The following is a 15,651-nucleotide window of genomic DNA, read 5'->3' as shown; positions in this document are numbered from 1 at the left end:
GACTTTTTCCTGGCAGTCCAGGTCGTAGCAGAAGCAGGATCTGCCATGGAATGCATACAGAATCCAGACAGGTCCATCTTCCAAGTGACAGGTATCCATCCGGCCCGTCAACTTTCTAGGAAATCTCTTTCTTTGTATCTCTTCTATATTAAGTGTTTGAATTGGGTTATAAGCAAAAGAACCCGAGTCTGGCTGAACTATGCAAAAGACTAACATTGACTGGCAGAAGAGAAGGGTGGCTCTTAGAATTGAGAAAAAAGACGGGCAAACCTCAGAAAGGACAGACTGGAGCAGGCAAGAGATTGAGTTAGCAGAAGGGCAGCCACTGGGGCATATCCGTGTCACGCCACTCATGATCCAGGTTCCCTGGAGATAGACTGACCCAATGGGTTCCCAGGCCCAGTGCACAGTGGAGTTGTCCCCACAAGGAATCTAAGTATTCTTAGCAGAGAGTCAGTGAAAGGGCTGGTCAGAGAAGGCAAGGGTGCCAACTGAAGGGACAGCAAATAGCTTTTGTTCCAAGATTCTCTGGTGCCATTCGGCACGTATCCTCCAGACCAGGTCAGCTGGGAGGAGTGCTTTTCAGTGCTGCCATGCCCCAGAGAAGAAGGTAGGGACGTCCCTTGTGGCCCAAGCAGTCTTCAAAAGGGGATCTAAATTTCTGCACATTCCGCATAAATCCCTCAAGCCCCACAGGACTTCAATCTGTTGTCAATTTCTATCTAACCTCAACCTCTTTGGCTGTTGAGTGAAAAACTTTCTCAAGAAACACAGTCTATAGGGCAGGGTGAGATGAGGGGAAAGAATCCTATGTTCACAGCCCAAAGGCCTGCCTCTCTTCTGAACCTGTTTTCTGGTATATGAAATGAGAAGGACCATTTCCTGTGCTACCTCACAGGAAGGGAGGAGAGAATGAGTGTTCTTGAAAATTCTTTGCAAACTGTGAATGTGATGGGTCTGTGAAGCGAAAACCTCATCAATATTCCAGAACAACAGTGAGCATGGATGTGTTTCATCAAAAGATAGGCCATCTGGAGAACAGTGGAGGGGTGAAGCAGCAATCCAGGTAAGTGTCCTATACGTGAAGATCAAATTTCAACAATTTTTTAGGGATTCAAGCAAATATGGGAAAGTATAAGAGGGGAAGAATAAAAGAAGAAATTAATTTGAGATAAAGAGCTTAGGAAAGGAGATATCTTCCATTTGTATATTTGTTTATTCACTGAATAAACTGGGTACTTGTTACTTCTCAGACATGAATTCAGGGGAGACAGAGATGAATAAAGGCTAATCTCCTTTCTAAAGTCCTAAGAAGCAAGGAAGAATGTTGGGAGTTGTCCCTAAGGGATATTTTTAGGTTATGCTAAGGCCGAGGCAGTCATCTTGATTTCTTTTTTAAGAAAGAGGGGAAAAAAAAGAAGTGATAGAAAATATTGAGATGCCTTAACACCTTGGCTTTTCAGTCTCCGGACTTCTGAGGCAGAGCCTGATTTTCCTCCCCAGAGGAGGATCCCTGAGGGTATCTCTTTTGTTCACTGGGAATTACCAAGTTCCCATAAAGTCAGGCAGAAGTCATCCCAGCTATAGAGGCCACATGAGAATTTGAATAGTAAATTGCCCATTTCCTTGTCTTTAAAGCTAAACAAAAGTGCCCTAACCTTTGGAATCAACTGTAATATTTCACCCGTGGTGGGGTGATTTCTGTATAATGTATGAGTCTGTGGATTTCTTTAATTAAGAAATTAGCATTTTCCGAGTTTGGACTTAAGTGTATCTTGATCTATCTTAAGAAAGCCAGTGGGGGGGGGGTGCCTGGGGAGTGCCTGGGTGGCTCAGTTAGTTAAGCTTCTGCCTTTGGCTCAAGTCATGATCTCAGGGTCCTGGGATTGAGCCCCACATCAGGGTCCCTGCTCAGTGGGGAGTCTTCTTCTCTCTCTCCCTCTGCTCCTCCTTTCTCCTCCACCCTCCTTGTGTTGTCTGTCTCTCTCTCATAAATAAATAAAATCTTTAAAAAAGAAAGAGAAAAACCCATTGGGAACCCAAGCTAGTTTTTGCAAGTCTCCATTCTGTCTAGAGACGGAAGACTCAACTAAGAGAGATGATTTTAATTTCCATGTTGTTAAGGAAACGTTTAGGGTCATTATGTACTTATCAGAAGCAGTTAACAATTGACAATCACTGTAATTGTTCCGCGACTTTCTGAGAATGAATCTAACTGCCTCTATAATACCTTTGATCATGCCATTCTCTAAGCATGGAGATGATTGATTATTCTATTATTTGACCAACCAAAACTCTTGACAGGCAATGACATATATGTGCCTTTTTAGTCTCTGGTCTAATGAAAAGCTTAATTAAACCAAAGGGAACTTTCACAAATGAGTGCTTTGGGACTGATGCAGAAAACTTTAAGAAGAGAGAGAGAGAGAGAGAGAGTGTGTGTGTGTGTGTGTGTGTGTGTACACGTACACACACGTCTATCTGTGAGTGTGTGTGAGTATCTGTTTAACCAAAGCGATTTGGACCAGCTAAAGAATCCCTTGACAGTTTTAAACCACACAATAAATTAGAGGGAGCTGTCTTCTGTAACTTCATGTGAGTGATATAAGCATATTGACAGCAGAATTGAGCCTGTGGGATGGGAATGTGATAACAGGACGCCTTACAGTAAGATGCCTGTGATTGCAACATTTTAAATAGAATGTTTAATTACCTTTGGCTCTCTTCCTTTTCTAATCTCCCCTCCCTGCTCCTTTTGACCCAGTAGGGAGATAACAATAACACAATGAAGAATATTTTAGAGGAAAAGGGGAAAAAATAAAAGCCCTTTAACACACACACACACACACACACACACACACACACACACACAACAAATTAGCACATTAATGTTCCAAACACAAGTAAAGCCCATTATCCTTTTATATTTAAAATCAGTTTGCCTTGTTATATTTGACTACTATTTTATCACAAATAATCACCTCAGTTTGGTGCCTTCTGTGTTTTTCAATCCATTGCAACTAAACTCCCACTTAAGATTTTAAGCAAATGCAAAATTCCATCAACTTCTTGAGAGAGAGAGAGAGAGAATGTGTGGTCTCATTTAGTGTTAATGGAATTTCATTTTAAGCAATGTTATGGATATTCTGATTTGCTAGTTTAGTCACTTTAAGTGGGCAATGGAAGCTCAAGGATGTTAACATAAAACAAATCAAACATGACGGTTTTTACTATGCTTTACACTGATGTTTAAAGTCACAGAATAACATCCTTTAAATTTTGGCAAAAACAATTCTCATGAGAACTTTGCTGTGTATGGGTAAGACAGCTGACCTTTCAGGGATATTCACTCTCAATATTTGAGCAACCAACATATGACACAAAAATATCCACTGCCAGTTCACTCTCATCTTCTGCAAATTCCCCTCCAGAGGTTCCCCAGATCCTAACGTGAGGCAGTGGTGCTGAAACTCTGATAAATTCCATGGGCCCCTGAGGCTCAGTGACTTTAAAACATGGCTGTTTCCTACAGGCACAGTGGTGGAAGTGACAGCAGGTCTTCTCTGTCTTGACCAGGATAGGACTGTGTTAATTGCTGAGAATCCTACTAATCATACTGTTCTAGCTTAGGGTCTTTCAAGTCTCAGTTGTGTAAGGAAGTTACCTGTTCCCAGCTTCATTAGCCATGTGGCCAGCCCTTTCCAGAAATGAAAATGAAGGATGTTTTGGGGAGGGGAATAAAGGCTGTCTCTTGGGATGTTTCAGAAAGGCCATGAAGTGCATGAACTTTGACATGTGCCCTAGAAAGACTTAGCCTGATGTTCCTGTGGCAGATTCAAGATCTGTTGCTCACAGGTCTCTCGGCTACTGTTAACTTTTCTAGATAGAACAATAGAAATGAAGCCAGTTCACAGTCTTTACTTGCCCTGACTCCAGACTTGAGTTTGGGATTCAGATAAAAATTTCAAAGGCCCTTCCTATTTCTAAAGTTGCTTAGCAAGGAATATAAGATAAGTTTAAACATGTGATTTGTGTTCTCATAATGACATATTTCTATCAGAGGTACAATGAGACAGGAGACAAAGCTTTGCTGTGTTGTGACTTTGGATCTCAGCTTCTTCCCCTGTAATATGAGTCAGTGAGATGTCATGGAGACATATGATGGTTCATATTATTGAAGAAGAAAGAGTGGCTGGTGCAGTGGGCTGACAGCCAGGAGACCTAGACTTCATTTTGGTCCTAGAGAGCTGGCTCTGAGTCTTGGAGGCTGCCTCATTTCTCTGAACTTTTTCTTTATTTTCCAAAGTGAAAAGCTGGAACCAGCAGAACCAGTCTCTGCTCATCTGGTGACTTTTTGTTACCATTCTTTATCCTGCTTGAAAAGTCAAGTTTCTGAGTCCTTACTGTTTTTCAGTGGCCGGAGAGGTTTAGAGCAGCAGGGTTTTGGAGTTAGTTGTGTCTGAGTTCAAGTTTGGGATTCACTACCCTTAGCAATATTGCAGTGGGTAGACACTTAGCATCTCTGTGTCTCTGTTTCCTCATACATGGAGATCATGATGTTTTCTCATAAGACTGACATAAAGATGAAACTTAAATTAATAGAAGCAAGGGACTTAGTACAGTGCTGACCACATAGCAAATGCATATATTAGTTTCTTGGGGCTACCTTAACAAATTATCACCATTGTAGAGGCTTCAAACAACACACATTTATTATCTCACAGTTTTCTAGGATAGAAATCTGGCATGAGAGCTACCTGGGTGGCTCAGTAGATTAAACATCTGCCTTCAGCTCAGGTCATGCTCTCGGGGTCCTGGGATTGAGCCTCGCATTGGATCCCCTCCCTGCTCCGTGGGGAGTCTGTTTCTTCCTCTGCCCCTCTCCCTTTGTGCTTACTTACTCCTTCTCTCTCAAATAAATAATCTTTTTTTTATAAAGATTTTATTTATTTGTTTGACAGTGAGAGAGGGAACACAAGCAGGAGGAGAGGGAGAGGGAGAAGCAGGCTTCCTGCCGAGCAGGGAGCCCAGTGCAGGGTTTGATCCCAGGACCCTGGGATCATGACCTGATCCAAAGACAGATATCTGCTCAATGACTGAGCCACCCAGATGCCCCCAAAATAAATAATCTTAAAAATGAAAAAAAAAAAGTCTGACATGGGTCTCAGTGGGCTAGAATCAAGCTGTTGGAAGGGTTATGTTCCCTTTTGAAACCTGTCATGAGCTAAGTTGTATCCCCCAAAATTCATATGTTGAAGACCTAACCTCTAGCATCTCAGAATATAATTGTATTTGGAGATAAGGTCTTGGAAGAGGTGATTTTTTTTTTTTTCTTTTAAGATTTTATTTATTTATCAGAGAGAGAGAGGGCGAGAGCAAGCACAAGCAGACAGAATGGCAGGCAGAGGCAGAAGGAGAAGCAGGCTCCCTGCCGAGCAAGGAGCCTGATGCGGGACTCGATCCCAGGACGCTGGGATCATGACCTGAGCCGAAGGCAGCTGCTCAACCAACTGAGCCACCCAGGCGTCCCAAGAGGTGATTATTTTAGAATGAGGTCGCTAAGGTAGGTCTTAATCCAATCTGGTTGATGTCTCTCTAAGAAGAGGAAATTTGGACATCTGGAGAAATGCCGGGGATGCCTCTACACAGAGGATGGCCATGTGAGGACATGGTAAGAAGACATCATCAGCAAGTCAAGGAGAGAGGCCTCTGGAGAAACCAAACTTGCTGGCCATTTGATCTTGGATTCCCAGTTTCTGGAACTGTGAGCAAATAAATGATGACTGTTGAAGCCAGCCCAGTCTGCGGAATTGTGTTATGGTAGCCCTACCAAACTAATACAGAACGTCTATGGGAGGATCTACATCCTTGCTACTTCCAACTTTTAGAAGCCACCCACATTCCTTGGCCTGTGGCCCTCTTGCTCTATCTTCAAATCCAGCTGCGGTGGGTGGAGTTCATCTCACTTGGCTACACTCTGACCTTCTCTCCTGCTTGTCTCTACTTACCAGGACATTCATGATTAATTACTGTTAGGACCATCTGGATAACCAAGCATTGTTTCCTCATCTTATGGTCAACCAATTATCAACCTCAAGTCCCTGTTTGAACTTAATTCTCCCCTGTCATGTAACATAATATATTCATAGGTTTCAGGGATTACCATGTGGACGTTGCAGGGGGACACTATCCTGCCTACCACAACATTTAGTAAATTTTAGCTGTTGTATGGAATGGAGATTTTGTCCCAGCTTGGCTTACTTTACTGACTTCAGCACTAGAATGGAAATTACCAAAGAATTAAATTTCACGGAGTAGAAACTGGGGAATCATGCTCATTTTGTAGTTTGTCTTTGCTTCCTCCAATACAGCACAATCTTCTGCTGACATAGGACTCCTGGTGCAGAGAGTAAGTGATGTTCCAATGAGCTGGAATTTTATCATTCTGATTCAGCTGATATTTCTAGCAAACTGTTGACCTAGTACTGTTTATTCAGGGGTTTTTTAGTCTTGGTAGAGTGGCAATTCAAGTCAAAATTTGTCATGCCATTTCTCACACATCTGCTCCTTTTACCTTTAGAAAAGGAGGTTTCAGTGTTTAATGGGGGCCCAAGGTTGTATGGTTTCCATTGAATATTTGGCCTCAAAAAGCTCTGATTGTAGAAACAACAAGCTCAGATTGTAGAAAACCTGATGTTCATAGTCTTCAAAAGTGCTCCCAGTCAGAAACTCAACTAAATGGGAAGTTATTGATTTGTTCATGTAACTACAAAATCTTGAATGGATCTGAGTCTGAGTTTGATTAGATGCAGGTATTAGGCATATTTGACTGCATAGTATTAGGATTAGAGTCTCTCTATCACCATCTCTATGCTCTGTTTGCACCTACATCGGTGTCACTCTGGGGAGAGACTGCTCAGAACTCTGGACCCTTAACAACAAGCAACCCCAGTGTAAATCAAGCTCTCCTTTCTCCAAAATTCAAGCCAAGTCCTTGGATTGAGTTTTCTTAGATCAGTTTAGGTCATGAGACCACCTCTAAATCATATCAGTCTGACCAGGAGATACAGTGCAATGCTTGGCTAGGCTGAGGTCAAGGGAAGCCTGGAGGTTTGGAAACTAGAGGAGGCTCAGCTCCACACCAAATACATGGATGGAGAATGATAAGAAATGATTCCAAGGAAAATAAAAATGACGTTCCCAGAAAAGGAGTGCTGGATATGCAGAATGCAACATAACCAATGTCCATCTCAGGTGAGTTTTTAATCATTACTCTGGAGATTGGAGTTTGTTATGTCTTCTGTCTTATTTGGGCCCCAAGTGTCCCCTGCTGGACACTGGACAGGCTCTCCCAGAAGTGTACGGATTTGGGGACGAATGACACAGACACCAGAAGATGTAAAATAATGTTTATTATTCACATATAAATAGCCAAATGATTTCCCGAGAAGGGCTCGGATTCTATTCAGAATGAAGCAAGAAGGAGGGAGAATCAGCTGGCTTTGGAGGTTTTTTTTTTGGAATTTAAGGGATAGGGTTGGTATAAGGTTTTCCTGTGAAGGTTGGGTTTTGAGTAGTATGAATTTCCCTGCCAGGGCCTGAGCTTCCTTATGGACTTGCCCAGATGTGGGGCAAATCATGAATGGGAAGGGATGGGGTTTGAAAGTTATCAGTGTCAAATCTCAAAAATGGACTTAGACTCATGATTATACTTTCTTATTCTACTTTGCAAGGGAGAGGGGGGAACCATAGAAATCAAGGGTTTGAAATCCTGTCTACCTAAACAGGCTTTGCCTCCTGGTATTTGTTTCTGATCAGTTTTGAAAAGGGAACATGTGGAAATTTTCCAGGCCACTTCCTGTTAGTGGGTCTTATAGTACACATGGGAAATGGGCATGCTTTGCACTTGTGGGTTTCAAATAATAAGCAACATCAATATATCTTTTCTCAGAGGAAATAGTTATCATGGAGATAAAGCAATAGACAGGGCTAAGCTCTGGTGACTGCGCGCTTGGCATGGTGCTAGGATTGATATTTACAGAGATAAATAAAGCATAATATTTCTGTCCACAAGGAACAGGTGAGGTGGTGCATGAGATCAGTGCACAATTCCTAAGAGCCCCTAAGTGTGAGTGGTCCTGCAAGTTACGTACAAGTGGTGTAGGAGGCGATGACCCATTACTTATGACTGAGGACATATTGCTACCAGGGGATGTTTTAAAAAGGTGATTTTTGATATGATGCTTGACAAGTTAGAAGCATGCTGATGGTCTAAGACTAGATAGATGCAAGAGGTTAAAAAATTAGCAATCATATGACCATGCAAAAGGGCAAACTAATGTACTCCACATCCTGATGGAATCTCACAGGTAGTATGATTCCATACATATGAAGATTACATACAGCATGATTTCATGCATATGAAGATTACAAAAGTAATCTAGGAGAATAAACATAAGCAATTATTCAGGGTAGAGGTGGCTACTGAATGGGAGCGGACACAAGGTAGCCTTTGGGAGGTGAGAGAGGAAATGGAAATGTTCTCATCTCGACTTGAAAGGGGTTACGAGGGTGCATATATGTAAATAGTCATAAACTGAGTTTTAAGATTTGTCACTTAGCTATATGTGCATTTTGTCTGAATGGAAAGGGGGAAAAAAGACAGAAAGAAATAGCCTAACAGTGCAGATCATACTTATGTGCATGTGGAAGGCTGAAGAAGGGCCCCTGAAAGATGTCAACATCCTCATCCCTAGAACCTGCGAGTTCATTACCTCAGGTGACAAGAGAGACTTGATAGATCATGATGATTTTGAGGAGGTTGAAGTGGGGAGTTTAGCCTCCTTTATCCAGGTGGGTATGATGTAATCATAAAGGGGCATTGTAATAGGGAAGCAGGAGAGTCAAAGGTCAAAGAGGGAGATGGGAGAACAGAAACAGAGGTGCTGGTGATGATCTCTGAAGATGGAAGAAGAGGCCATGAGCCAGGAATACACGTGGTCTCTAGAAGCTGGGGAGAAACAAGGAAGCAGGTTCATCCTAGAATCTCCAGAAGGAACGCAGGCCTGCTAAGACACTGAGTTTAGTCCACCAAAACTGGTTGACTTCAGACTTCGGATCCACAGAACTATAAAATAATACATTTATGTTGTTTAAATCCACCAGGTTTATGGTAAGTTGTTATAGCAGCTGTAGGAAACTCACACAGTGCAAATTATTGAGCATGAAGAGAATTACACCTGTATGCTATTTTGAATCTCAATTCATCTTCATAGCTGCCTTTTGTGGCTGATACCATTATTTATCATCATTTTGTAAAGGAAACAGGCTCGGACAGTCAGGTGTCCCCCAAACAAAAGAAGGGGAGAAACCACGATTTGGGTGCAGACCCCAGAGCTAAAGGTTTTCATCAGTCAGTTTTGCCCTTGCCAAGCAGAAGAGGCAGAAGCAGCAAAGCTTCAGAGGTCATTGTTTGGAGGAAACCAGAGTGCAGGCCGTGCCCCAGGAGAAATTCCATGACTTCTTTTCTAGTGGGATTGTTCTGCCTGCAGAGCTCTCAGCCTGGCCCCCTGCACAGTCTATGGCCATGAGGGGGACGGTATGGATTTGTCAGGTTGCTATAAAAGCTTTGGTGACTGGAGATTTGTTTCAGGACCATGATGAGCAGTTGAAATAGTTCACTTGTGCCCACTGGGCATCACATTTCATGAAGATGGCGTTAACTAAGTTCACTAAAAAATAAGTCTCTCCCTGAATGTCCCGTACTGAACTGCTGCTGTCACTTGTATTCATGGACACACATGTATATGTGTGTGGTTTTATTAGGGAGTTATACCAACTTATTGGCCTTGTCTTCCCAAATCCTACAAGTCTATCAGACCCACCTTTATTTTCCAAATGGGTAGTTAGAAGATGGTTCGACTGACCTATACACAGAATTACATCAAGTTATATAGGAGCCAAACCTGCGATGCTGGTTTCCGGGGCTCCACATTCAACACTACTGAGAATAGGATATGACTTGCCCGGCTAACTGAAGGAAGTGTTCATTTTTCTCTAAGCCTCTTGAATATTTTTATCAGATCACACAGTGAATGGCTCTGCTCTCTACTTTGCTCAAAGAAACACACTGATTCGGCTGAGAGCTAATAACAGAGGGCTAACAGAGTACCAGCTCCACCTCCTACCAGCTATGTGACCGTTGCAGGCTACCACACTTCAATAAATGTTGTGTACCTGAAACAGAATGTTTCCACTCTTCTAAACCCCGAGAGGATGTCAGATCTTTAAAGAACTTCAAAGATCATCTAGTCCAATTTCTACGTTTTCTAGGTGGAGAAGTTTGGCCAGGAACAGGGGTGAGTGGGCAAATGGCCAAGAGAGAAGTGGGTGACCATTCCAACTGTATGGACAACTGTCAATGCAAGGTTGGCTGATCATGAAAAAAAACATTACAGTCAGAAGCATTTCCGGTAGACTATTAAGATCTATGATACGGTAATCATTTGAACAACTATGGTTATTAGTCTTATTTGCAGACACAGTGTTCAATTATGCAGAGCATTCAAGTGCAACAGTCCCATGGAAATTTCTCAGCCATCAGTGCAGAGAGACTATTTTAAATGAATATATTCAGTGGTTTCCTCAGACCTACTTATCATCCACAAGAGACCAACTTCCCATGGAAAAATTAGTTCACTACAAGGGGAGGCATGGGAGCTTTAAAACACTTCTTATTGCAAGTAGCCAAATAATTTTTTGAAAAACAATGACAACAACAACAACAACTTACCTTCTTGCCTTCCAGGCTGTTCAGAAGGCTTATGCAAATCTCCAAGTAAACAGAGGTTAGTTTCTTGGCCTTGTCCTAGGGAGCATCCCTACGCAGAGAAATCAATACCTCATTATCCATGGAGCCCTCCTGATGCTCACAAGCTGGTTTTATGTATTTATTAGCAATGTGAAGGGAAGCAGACCTAAAATAAATACTTATAAGGAGACCACAGCACATCACACACACATACCCAATTCAATAACTACATCATACAGACCCTCCTCTGGAAATCTCAGAACTCAAAATATTCTGTTGGATTTCAAACACTTGCCAAAGACACCACTCTCACTATTAGAGAATTTTGCTAAAATTCTCCTTTTTCTGGTTGTGTTATCTCACATCTCTGCTGTGGACTGTGACTAAGCCACAGCAGAGATGTGAGATGTGGCCTCTCTAATGAGTCTTGAATGAGGCCTCTTCCCATGGGGAGCTTGTCAAAGCTTAGGAAGGTTTAACCATAGAACAAAAGGACAGGGCATCCTACCTGGGACCTATAGGATTTTTTCTCAAAATGATTTCAGACTGGCCTAAGTAGTATAAGGGGGTGAGGGATAAGGCTTGGGGTGGGTCTTTCAGTTGAACAAAATGCATTCTACTGATGAATGTGTCTTCAGTGAAAGACCAGAAGGCAAAGCTCTGGATTTGGCTTTGTGTCATAGGGTGAAGGGTTTTCTGTTCCCTGGGCCCAGAGCCTGAAATGATGAGCTTTCCCAGCCTGTGCACTCAGCTCAAGAAAATACTCTGAAGCCAGAACAGAAAAAATAAAATAAAATAAAATAAAATATAGCCATTTCTGCAGATTCCTGTTAGCCTAGAAAGGATTTCATTCAATGAGGAGTCCATGAGTGGGACCTCTGGTGATATTCCTCAAAATAGATCTGGATAGTCACACATGGCCTGCCCTTTGGATAAGCCCATGCACAGATTTTAGAACTACCTTTACCATAAAGATCACATCTTTTTATACCTTTATATGTTCCCTCTGTCATCCTCTAGGCTTGGTCTGACCATTGCATTAGGGATTCTTGAGGTTTTCTTAGCAAATGAAGAATGGTGATAGGATGTCTCTACCCAGGAGCTTGTCCACCTTATGAATAAATCATTTAGTTTGGGTATGCTAGTATAGCTTTTCAGTCCTGGGGAAAAGACATGGGAATACTTACTATTCTAAAAACTTTTTTTTTTTTTTAAGTTTAGTTGAGCATTTACTCTGTCCTTTAAGTCCCATGCTTCAAACTGGTGCCCTACTTACTGTACAGAGGCAACTGTGGTAAAGTGGATGAGAATGATGTACTGCTATTAGTTCTTTATTCATTCATCCTATGAGAATATGCTTATTCAGGATTTACTATGTGTCTCTTTGCTAACTGCTATGCATATAGAATCAATAAGACAGTCCATTCCTTGCCCTCATGAAACGTCCTTCCTTTCTAGTGATGGAGACAGAGTAAACATATATGATGCTCTCTGGATGTGATAAGAAGGAATAAAATAAGTAAAAGGGTAACAATGTCAGCACTGTGGAGGAGCCTCACTAGACTGTGTGCACAGAAGGTCTCTTGGGGGAGGCAGTATTTAAACTGAGACTTGAACCTTGAGAGAAAACCACCTAAGACTGGAATCAGGAAAAGAACATTCCAAACAGAGGAAGATAGCAAATGAAAAGGCACTGTGGCAAGGGAGAATGTGGTTTATTTGAGATGATAAAAAAAAGGAAAAATCTGTCAAAAAAAGAGAGAGAGAGAGAGAGAGAGAGAGAGAGAAAAGAAAATCTGTCTAATAAAAGGGGGAGCCTGGCTAGGAAAGAGGAACACAAGTGTCAGAGAGGTGGGCACAGGCAAGATCCTAGAGAAGCTTGTATTCTGGAGACTGGAATTTGGGTTTTATTCTGTGTCTAGTAGGAACCATTAAAATGTCTTAAGTGGGAAATGACTTATACCTTTCAGTGAAATTTGATTCATGTGGAGGATAAATTAGAACATGAAAGCCAGGAGAAGGGGATGGGAGACTATCCCCAAAGTCAGACCAGCGGTGATGGTGGTTTGGCCAAGGCAATGGTGTAGGAGGAAAACCAGAAACAAGTAGAGTGATAGAGGGGCAGACTATGAGTCCAGAGAGGCACTAAGCAAGGTGATGGCTTTGGTGTAGGAGAAATCCCCAAATGTTAACTTAGTGGATGGCATGAAATCAGTGCTCAATGAACTTTTGATCTAAAATGAGTCACATTTGGAGATTTAAGCTCAATTTCGATCTTTGTTTCTAATGGATCTTTAGGCTCTAGGGGAAGGGGAATTAATTTTCCCACTATTCTTCTAGGTTCTTGACTGAGACCTCCCTCACCCATAATAAAAAGACAGAGTAACATGAGAAAAACAAATTTAGTTATGTATGTACCTATGGTAGCCCCACAGAGATAGGAGACTCAAAGACAGTCAGACAATGAGCTTATATACATACCATCCTGAACTATGGAAAATGATAGGAGTCTGAGGCTTTAAACGGGTGAAGGCAATTCACAGGAAGGTGAATGCATATTAAGTCTCTCAGGGGAAGACATTCTCTCTGGAAATGACTCTCTTCTTAGCATTGGCCGCCTATCTAAAATTCGTAGGCATTTAAGAGGGAGGTAAAAAATTTTGCCTGCTTTGCTGGGTCCTGATTGCTTTTGGCTTCACATGCCAAAGTGGCCTATTTTGAGGTGGCACATTCTGCTACCCTTCAGGGCAAATCCTTTACTCTCTCTAGATGAGGGTTGGAGGGGATGGCAGATCTGCAAGTCCTTTGTAAATGACCAGCCGCCCTGACACAGGGGTTATGATGAAGATGGACATTTCTGGAGACATCAGTGCTCATATTGATTTTACTAAGGTCTCTTGGTGTTCACTGACCAGGGCTTGAGTGCAGGTGGCCAGGAGAACTCAGCATTTTATTTTCACCTCTACCCTGACTTTGAGCTTAACTCCCTGTGAGCCTTCCTATGCCAGGAAAGCAGAGAACTCTCCTTGCCCTTCCATTATTGACTTTGGATGAATTTGTCCAGACCTTGTCAATTCAGATGCTCATTTGGCTGATGGACAATAGGTTAGTGGGAACCAGGCTGCTACCACAGACCCATCTCACGAAAATCAAAGAGCAGCTGGGGGCTCTTGGGGACTTATTCATCATGGAAAGCATTTGAGTATGTGGCTAATTATATGCTTTATTATGGATGCTAATTTGTGCTGGAAGCTGGTACCATGCATGTTAGCATTTAGTTCTAGTTAATGAAGTTGAGTTAAGCATTCAATATATCACAGAGCTCACAATTTCTCCTCTTGGCTAGAACAACTTGGTGTACAAAACTAACAGGTGATGGTGTTGGGGAAGAGAATGCACTCATAGAGTGAGTTTATTCTCTGTAACTCGGGGCTATCTCCAATGCTGTATTGTGCCCGCATGGTATTAATGTGAGATAATTTTCAGTGGGATAAAACCCTGGGCTTTGCTAAGAGAAGTATCACTGTGATTACTTATTAGCATAATCACAAAGAGCCCCTGTGTGGGTTCCAATGAGGCCAGCTGGAACCCTGTGGTTTCTTTTAAGACAGTCTTAATGTTTTAAGAAGAAGAAATGGAAGCTAGCATAAAAGTGCATTCAGCATATCCCACTCATCTCAGACCTAAGTTTAATCATCACTGATAACTTTAAAATAGGGAAGATAAACAAACTTACTTTGACCTTTGCAAGGAAGAAAATTATCTATTTGCTTTGTTCCTGTTGGTGTTAAGAGGAGTTATGCTTGTGAATCACTGATATATCAATGAGATAATAGACTCCTGGGTGAACCATTTAATTTTTCTTTTACTGCCATCTTTCATGTCAGGCTGAAAGGAGGAAAACAAAAACAATGTCCTCTATGAAGAACAAGTTTGGTTGACGTTGATTCTTAGGCATTCTTCCTTAGAGTCCAACTCCAGAAACCAGGCCCTCTGAAGGATCTGAGAAGGGGCTGGGGCTGCCGTGGTGAGGCTGGTTACTAGAGCCTCAAGTCTTCCAGAGAAACTGGCTTGAGGGCTTGCTGGAGTCCTCACTGTCCATCCCACAACCAAGTTTTCAGTCATGTCCTTTGTCATTTCATGGGAATTAGTACATTCTGCCACTGCACTGGGGTATTCTACAATCTTGTTGGGCAGGTAGCTGGCTATGTTTCCTTGAGTACTTACTAAGCACCGACCACCATGCTAGGAGCTTGAAATGTAATACTTCACTCCGTCTTCAATGCTGCTTCACTAAGGACACTGCCCCTTAAATGCCCAGATCTCAAATGAGAAAAATAGAGAACACAGAGAACAAGAGGAAATGATTCTTGAGTCAGAATAGTTGCCATGTTCAATGTCACAAACCAAGGGTTGACAAACACTTTCCTATAAGGGCACAGAGTTTGTATTTTTGGCTCTGTTGGCTATGAGTTTTTAGTTATAACTTACCTCTGGTGTAGAGAGAATGAACCATAGACAATATGTATGGGTGTGGCCATGTTTACTAAAATTTTTTTGTAAAAAAAATTTTTTTGTAAATTTTTTTGCACAGACTCAGCCTGTGCCTCATAGTTTGCAGACCCCTATTCCTAAATGCTTGCTCCTTTTTATTCTTCCAGGATCTTTGGTGATGATCTTGATATTTGGAGTCCCATAGAGCCTGGCTCAACATTCAGTCTCTGCCACTTACTCACTATGTTATGTTGGAGTAATCACTTAATGTTGATTAAGTGAGAAATCACTTAATGAGTTTGGTTTTCCTCCTCTGTTAAATGGGCTGAAGGACAACCTAAGAGGGT

General features: G+C 42.0%; 1 long non-coding RNA gene across 4 annotated transcripts in view; it reads left to right on the top strand.

Annotated features, from left to right (window-relative positions):
• LOC309863119 overlaps positions 1-15,651 on the top strand; it is a 313,775-nt gene that overhangs the window by 235,659 nt on the left and 62,465 nt on the right. The window contains exon 1 of one of the 4 annotated variants that reach the window (XR_014310893.1): positions 871-1,066. The exons of the other annotated variants lie outside the window; for them this stretch is intronic. This is a non-coding gene — a long non-coding RNA (uncharacterized lncRNA). Of the gene's footprint in view, positions 1-870; positions 1,067-15,651 lie in introns of those variants that run through there. 4 annotated transcript variants of the gene reach the window in all.

This window comes from Mustela nivalis, assembly GCF_964662115.1.
Source record: "Mustela nivalis genome assembly, chromosome: 1".
Classification (NCBI taxonomy): domain Eukaryota; kingdom Metazoa; phylum Chordata; class Mammalia; order Carnivora; family Mustelidae; genus Mustela; species Mustela nivalis.
This window is presented reverse-complemented; position numbering and strand designations above follow the sequence as displayed.